An 8615-nucleotide genomic window follows, 5' to 3' on the forward strand; every position below is an offset into this window, starting at 1 on the left:
TTGTTACAGGAAACTTTCTAATATGCTTCTACCTTGGAGGCTTTGTATAAGTAAGTTTAATTTAATTTAATTTAATTTCATTCATACACATAGTCGCGCACACCATACGCTCTCCTGGATTTTGTCACACTCCATTCTCTAGTTGATTATATTATTATTTGTCTGTTATTATATATATACTGCATATATATAATAAATTAGATTGAAATACTACGCCCACTTGTGGTCTGTGCCGTCTACTCTCCTCCTAAACATAACAGTGATGCAGTTAATTGAATGACGCGGACACGTTTGTTACAGGATACTTTCTATTATGCTTCTGCCTCGGAGACTTTATGTGTAAGTAATATGCAACTATAGTTATTTGATACTTGTTTTTATTGACAACTGTCTTGTTTTAGACTGCAATATTAAGGACACTTATTACATATATCTAGCATGTGTGCTATCGTGTGCTTAGCTGTTGTGTAGCTGCTATAGCCTACCATGTTTACCTTTTGAAATACTTGACTAAAATACAAGAGAAGACCAACCTAGTGTCTTTATCGCAGGACATTTAGTCCTGCTTGCGTCAGAGATTTTAGATTAAGCGGAAATCATCCGATACTTGTTTCCTCGCTGATATAAAACCGATATTCAACATCAATATACGCCAATGTTCCCTTTTTGGATGCATCGACACCTACAGGACTTAATGGCACAGCAACTGTCTTCTGACAGTTTGGTTATGTTCTGTTTTTTTTTCCTCTGTGTTAGAATAAATATGTATACATTATACTTAGTATGCTTGAAGTCCGTTGCTTTAGTAACTAGCTATTGTGCTCAAGGACAAAACTTATTGTCTGAGGGGTGGCCTCAGCCACAGATGTTATCTTTGTTTTAGCCCGCTAATAGCCAAGGACTTCAAGGACCTCAACGAAGATAAGATGACAGCACGCAGACGAAGCGGGGACAAGGCGAAATCAGAAGGCCCCCAGCCCATTACGTCACGTACTGTGCGTCGTAGACCTACTTTGCATAATATATGTGACCACTCCTTTTAGAGGCGGCCTCAGTGATGTTGACTGTGGAACTCTGAATAAAAAGAGGGATGCGGGAGCTGAACTTTAGAGCGTAGGGCAAGACTGTGACTAAGTGTTCAGCTCCATGCATTCTCCTCATGAGCTATATTGAACTCTGTCTCTGCTTGGTTCCTTGCTTCTTGTCTGATTAATAGATGTCACCTGATGAACCTGACACAGAGTCAAAATAATTGCCCAGTTCTGGGTTAGAGTGTCCGCCCTGAGATCAGTAGGTTGTGAGTTGAAACCCCGGTCGAGTCATACCAAAGACTATAGAAATGGGACCCGTTAACTCCCTGCTTTGCAATCAGTATCAAGGGTTGGAATTGGGGGTTAAATCACCAAAAAATGATTCCCGGCCCGGACACCACTGCTGATCTCACCTCCCAGGGGGTGATCAAGGGTGATGGGTCAAATGTAGAGAATAATTTCGCCACTCCTAGTGTGTGTGTGACAATAATTTAACGTTTAGCTCTGCCTCTACGTGGCAGTGCAATTAACTCTGTCTAAGCCCCACTTTGGTTGTGCACGGACCAAATGACGAAGAGACAGATGGGCAAACAAATCAATGGAATTGTAAACAAAACCATATCCCCTTACCATCCAACGAGGACGCAAACTAAACACACATTTATAGTCCGCATTGCAACTTATTCATTGAAAGATGACAGAAAAGACTAAAATATGGAGACTGCACTGGTCATTTTTTTTTTCATGCTGGAAAACTCTAGAATCAACAAACGCACGCATGAGTTGTAATGCTGCAGTGCAGAGAAGGACCCCACAAGCGTGTTAACACTACTCCAGTGGTTCTTAACCTTTTTGGTGGTACCGAACCCCACCAGTTGCATTCACCGAACCCTGCTTTAGTGAAAAATATGTAGTTTTTTTCAAATTCAAGACAACAAAATGTTTTTTTACTGGTGTACAAACCTACTCAGTAGCCTAGTGGTTAGAGTGTCCAACCTGAGATCAGTAAGTTGTGAGTTCAAACCCCAGCCGGGTCATACCAAAGACTATAAAAAAATGGGACCCATTGCCTCTCTGCTTGGCACTCAGCATCAAGAGTTGGAATTGAGGGTTAAATTACCATAAATGATTCCCGGGCGCGGCACGGCTGCTGCCCACTGCTCCCCTCACCTCCCATGGGGTGATCACGGTTGATGGGTCAAATGCAGAGAATAATTTCGCCACACCTAATGTGTGTGTGACAATCATTGGTACTTTAACTTTAAAATGAACCGTGCATGAACATCACCTTGTTCAAAGAACAAAACCAACACAGTGGATGAACTCACAACAAATTACACACCTGCAAATCAGTGTGACTTCTGCTGTTGCCGTATCCATAATACGCCGATAGGGAGAAGTTTTATTTAGACGCTGAGTCGGGTGTTTCTTGACCTCTGCGGCGTTCAAAGGATTCCGGCTTATTAGTGATTCCTAAAGCCCCAAAAAAGTCTGCGGGCTATAGAGCGTTTTACGTTCGGGCTCCAGTACTCTGGAATGCCCTCCCGGTAACAGTTTGAGATGCTACCTCAGTAGAAGCACTTAAGTCTCACCTTAAAACTCATTTGTGTACTCTAGACTTTAAATAGACCTCCTTTTTAGACCAGTTGATCTGCCGCTTCTTTTCTTTTTTTCCTCTGTCCCCCCTTCCCTTGTGGAGGGGGTCCGGTCCGATGGCCATGGATGAAGTGCTGGCTGTTCAGAGTCGGGGCCCAGGATGGACCGCTCGCCTGTGTATCGGTTGGGGACATCTCTACGCTGCTGATCCGACTCCGCTTGGGATGGTTTCCTGTGGACGGGACTCTCGCTGCTGTCTTGGATCCGCTTTGAACTGAACTCTCGCGGCTGTGTCGGAGCCACTATGGATTGAACTTTCACAGTATCATGTTAGACCCGCTCGACATCCATTGCTTTCGGTCCCCTAGAGGGGGGGGGGTTGCCCACATATGAGGTCCTCTCCAAGGTTCTCATAGTCATCATTGTCACTGGCGTCCCACTGGGTGTGAGTTCTCCTTGCCCTTATGTGGGTTCTTCCGAGGATGTCGTAGTCATAGTGGTTTGTACAGTCCTTTGAGACATTTGTGATTTAGGGCTATATAAACAAAAATTAATTGATGATTGGGGCTTCACGGTGGCAGAGGGGTTAGTGCGTTTGCCTCACAATACGAAGTTCCTGCAGTCCTGGGTTCAAATCCAGGCTCGGGATCTTTCTGTGTGGAGTTTGCATGTTCTCCCCGTGAATGCGTGGGTTCCCTCCGGGTACTCCGGCTTCCTCCCACTTCCAAAGACATGCACCTGGGGATAGGTTGATTGGTAACACTAAATTGGCCCTAGTGTGGGAATGTGAGTATGAATGTCGTCTGTCTATCTGTGTTAGCCCTGCGATGAGGTGGCGACTTGTCCAGGGTGTACCCCGCCTTCCGCCCGATTGTAGCTGAGATAGGCGCCAGCGCCCCCCGCGACCCCAAAAGGGAATAAGCGGTAGAAAATGGATGGATGATTGATTGATTGATTGATTGACCCCTGAGGCTGACCCACCGAACCCCTAGGGTTCGATCAAACCCAGGTTAAGAACCACTGCACTACACAAAACGTTACCTAAAATCTTGTGTTGTTTTTACAACTGCAAAAAGGTTCTGGGTCCAATTTCCTCCCGCTTCGTAGCCACACGTGTTTGCCAAAAACTCCATGCAAGTGAGGACGCACTCATGCGTGCCAGCCTCAAGCAACATTATTATTGAATGTGCACATTTCTTCAACCTGTGAGTTGAATCATGCACAACAACACCCAGTAGGGTCATGGTGCATGTGTGCATGAGTGTGTATCCATATAGGTTATGTTTCTTTTTCTTTTTTTCTTTTTTTTTTTTTTGCATGACACAAACAGGCCAAAAAACAGCACACAAATTTGTGAAAGCATCTGGGGGGGAAAATGACAGACATGCAAACAAGCCCATTGATCATCGCACACATGCAGGAGGCAAGCATGCATTTACGAGGTGGGTGTGGACGAGCACAAAATCACCACCACATGACGGGTTTTTTTTTTTGTTTTTTGTTTTTTGTGCAAGTGAGAACCGACGTAAAACGGACAAAAAAAAGGCCCGGTGTCAGGTGCATGCACGTCGGCACAGCTGTGAAGAAGACAAGATGCTTAGACCCCCCCATTTCCTGCCCTATAGCTTGCATGCTAAGACTTAAAATGGACGGGAATCGGACAGTGATCGCGAATAAAAGGTAACATACGCACACTTAAACGAATCGATCGCGCATACGTGCTGCTGGTGTTTATTTAAGAAAAGAAGACTCACCTCGCAACAAATCTTGTGCCCCCTTTTTTTTTTTTTTTTCCCTCCTCTCTCCGCTCCGGAGCAAGGAAGCGCTCCAGCCCTCCGTGACGTCACAAGGCTGCAGCAGAGCAGAGCGCGTCTGCAGGCCTGCAGAGGAGAGAGGGAGAGAACACATGCAAAATAAATAAATAAATAAATAAAAACAGATGGGGGGGGGGGGGGGGGATTAACACACCCCTCCCATTATCCGAGGAAGGGGCGAGACTGTGCAAAGGGAGGTGCAGCAAATAATAAAATACAATGCAATATGATGTATTAAAACGCTGTAATATATGTTCCCCTTTGAAAGACAGCATTTAAGAAGCATCAGTGGAAGCATTTAAGTCCCATCTTAAAACTCATTTGCATACTCTAGCCCAGTGGTTCTCAACCTTTTTTCCAGGTATGTACCCCCTGAGAATGTTTTTATTTTTATTCAAGTACCCCCTAATCAGAGCAAAGCATTTTTGGTTGGAAAAAAAAAAGAGATAAAGAAGTAAAATACAGCACTATGTCATCAGTTTCTTATTTACTAAATATTATAATAGTGCAAAATATTGCTCAGTTGTAGTGGTCTTTCTTGAACTATTTGGGGAAAAAAGATTTAAAAATAACAACTTAAAATATTGAAAAATAAATTAGTGATTCAATTATAAATAAAGATTTCTACACACAGAAGAGATCCATCTGGATTCATGGACTTAATTCTAAAAATTTCTTCACAAAAAAAAAAAATCTTTAACATCAATATTTATGGAACATGTCCACAAAAAATCTAGCTGTCAACACTGAATATTGTATTGTTGTATTTCTTTTCACAGTTTACTAACTTACATTAATATTTTGTTGAAGTATTATTCCATAAATATATGTATAAAGGAGTTTTTAATTGTTGCTACTTTTAGAATATTTTTTAAAAATCTCACGTACCCCTTGGCAGACCTTCAAGTACCCTTAGGGGTAGGCGTGCCCCCATTTGAGAACCACTGCTCTGGCCCAGTGGTTCTCAAATGGGGTACGCCTACCCCTGGGGGTACTTGAAGGTCTGCCAAGGGGTACGTGAGATTATTATTTTTTTTAATATTCTAAACATAGTAATGATTCAAAAATATTTTTTAAATATATTCATTGAATAATACTTCAACAAAATATGAATGTAAGTTCATAAACTGTGAAAAGAAATGCAACAATCCAATACAATATTCAGTGTTGACAGCTATATTTTTTTGTGGACAAGTTCCATAAATATTGATTTTTTTGTGAAGAAAAGTTTAGAATTAAGTTCATGAATCCACATGGATCTCTATTACAATCCCCAAAGAGGGCACTTTAAGTTGATGATTACTTCTATGTGTAGAAATCTTTATAATTGAATCACAAGTTTTTAGTTATTTTTACGTCTGTTTTTCCATATAGTTTAAGAAAGACCACTACAAATGAGCAAAATTTTGCACTGTTGTACAATTTAGTAAATCAGAAACTGATGGCATAGTGCTGTATTTTACTTCTTTATGTAACGCTTGCTTGGCATGACGCCAGATTCGTTCTTCCTAGGATGCAGTCGGGTAATGGACACAGCTTGGAAGTAAAGATGTATTAACTAATAAAACAGATTAGGAAACAGAAAAACTGGCACAAGGGCACAAAAGGCAAAACAAAAACTACTAGCATGAGAGCTACAGGAAATCAAATGCATAGCGCGAAAGCTAGCGAGTGGAAACATAGAATTGCAGTCGTCACTTGTTGCTTGTAAGCAAATTAGGATGTGAGGAAGACTGAAGAAAAAGGGCAGGCTTAAATAGGGCAGTAATCAAGAGAAACAGGTGTGCGTCAACAGCGAGTAGCAGGTGGAACTAATATGAAACTATGGTGAGAGAAACAAACAGGAACTAAGGAAGTCAAACAAACAGATAATGACACAACAACGGAACAAAACTAGAATATGGTATGATCCGGGCAGCGGCTCCTAATACTTTATCTCTTTTTTCAACCAAAAATGCTTTGCTTTGATTAAGGGGTACTTGAATTCAAAAATTGTTCACAGGGGGTACATCATTGAAAAAAGGTTGAGAAACCACTGCTCTAGCCCATGGGTGTCAAACTCTGGCCCGCGGGCCAAAATTGGCCCGCCGTGTAATTTCATTTTGCTCTTGAGGCAATATCAAATTAACATTAGAGCTGGGCCGCCGGTATTATACAGCGGCGGCGTCGCTGTAACACCGCATTCCCCGCTAATACTCATACTTGCTAACCCTCACAATTTGTTCAGTGCCACCTGTTTGCATCTGTACACCCCGAACAAAAACAACCTGTTATTTTCAGACAATCTAAATATTTTACTTGACACAGTAATCATACAATTCTACACGTTGCATCCAAACCTAAGGCTTTCTGTCAGGTTCAAACACTGATAACATCTATTAAACAAGACAATAAGCAAGGAATTACACAGAGACAGAATTCAATTTGGCTCAATGAGGAGAAATGCCTGGACTGTACTGTTTGTACAGTTCCACCACGCGCTGACGAAAGATTGAACGCCTCTTCTTTTATTTGGACGTTCCCTGATTACATGGCAACAGCTGTTTCTAAGGGAGGGGGGTTGTAAACAGCCATCGCCTTTGATTTCAAACAGTTCAAAGAAAAGGTAGTAAAACAGTTAAAAGAAAAGGTCGCCTTGAAGGGAGTCTGGTCCTGCTTCTTCTCCGCTTTGTGGTTCTCGGGTCAAGACCAAAAATTTCTGTGGATTACAATACATCAAAGAAAAAGAACACTTTCATGTTGCTTCCCATCCTACACAGTGGCTATTTACAAGCCTTCTAGGTGGTTCTGTGATAACTTAGATAAAAGTCTTCAAGTATTCTACATAATGCAAGCGAATGAAAAAAAAAATGTTGAATGAATTGTACAATTTGTTTACATGTTGTTTTTTTTTAAAGAAAAATTTAAGAACTTTGTTCATTTATTGCCCTTCATCCACAAACCTTATGTGAGGCAAGAGCACACATCTTTCCCTTTCCGGGGTATCCTAAATAGTGGAAAACTGCTAGTAAGAGGCTGCTAACAATGCAGGTAATAAAGAAACAGTAGAACCGCGATTTACAAAGAAAATTGGTTCCTGAATGGGGTTTGTAAATCGAAAAGTTCATATAGTTCTCCAGAAGAAATACCTTAACTTTGACAAAAGTCTATTTTGGTAAAAGTTTGTACACAATATAGAATAGAATAGAAAGTACTTTATTGATCCCTGGGGGAAATTCCGCACCACAGTTCGCTCACATAGACATAATAATAATAAATAATACAATATGTATAATATAATATATATGAATAATATAAAAATATTATACATTTATTCTACATTATGTATAATCTATTATATATATATATATATATATGTATATATATATATATATATACATATATATATATATATCTACATATATATATATATCTACATATATATATATATATCTATATATATATATAGATATATATATATATGTAGATATATATATATACACACATATAATACAAATGTATACATATATATATACACATACTCATACACACATATACACACACATATATATATATATACATATATATATATATATATATATATATATATATATACATATATATACATATATATATATAGACATATATATATATATACATACATATATATATATATATACATACACATATATATATATATATACATACATATATATATATATACATACATATATATATATATATATATACATACATATATATATATATATATATATATATATATATATATATATATATATATATATATATATATATATATATATATATATTATACACATATCCAAAGTGCTGTACATCAAACAAACATAAGGGAGTGCTCTGTCAACATGCATACACACTTACGTCACATTGTTGCCCTCACAAGCAATCACAAATCACAAAAATGATTAACCATATTGCTTCAATAATAAACAATAATAAACAACGAGAGGCAGCCTGTTTCTCTGCTGTGAAATAAGTCTGTTCTGGCATATTTTACCAGAAAAGTCCAATCTAATCAAAATTAAATCTTGCTGTGGTACAAAACCTGCTTCACCAATTATTCTCCTCGCAAATAGTTGATTTATTTTATTTTTATTTTTATTTTTAACGCCACAGCGATTACCATTTTCTTTCCATGCTGGTCCGTTGAGGT

At 39.1% G+C, this 8615-nt stretch overlaps 1 protein-coding gene across 1 annotated transcript in view; it reads right to left on the bottom strand.

Annotated features, from left to right (window-relative positions):
- Window positions 1–4508, bottom strand: part of fbxo41 (F-box protein 41) — a 143296-nt gene extending 138788 nt beyond the window's left edge. Inside the window, exon 1 of the mRNA XM_061912165.1 lies at window positions 4382–4508. The gene's annotated coding sequence lies outside the window, so the exon portion shown is untranslated. The remainder of the gene's footprint in view (window positions 1–4381) is intronic.
- Between the last annotated feature and the right edge of the window lie 4107 nt (window positions 4509–8615).

This window comes from Nerophis ophidion, linkage group LG01 (genome assembly GCF_033978795.1).
Source record: "Nerophis ophidion isolate RoL-2023_Sa linkage group LG01, RoL_Noph_v1.0, whole genome shotgun sequence".
Classification (NCBI taxonomy): domain Eukaryota; kingdom Metazoa; phylum Chordata; class Actinopteri; order Syngnathiformes; family Syngnathidae; genus Nerophis; species Nerophis ophidion.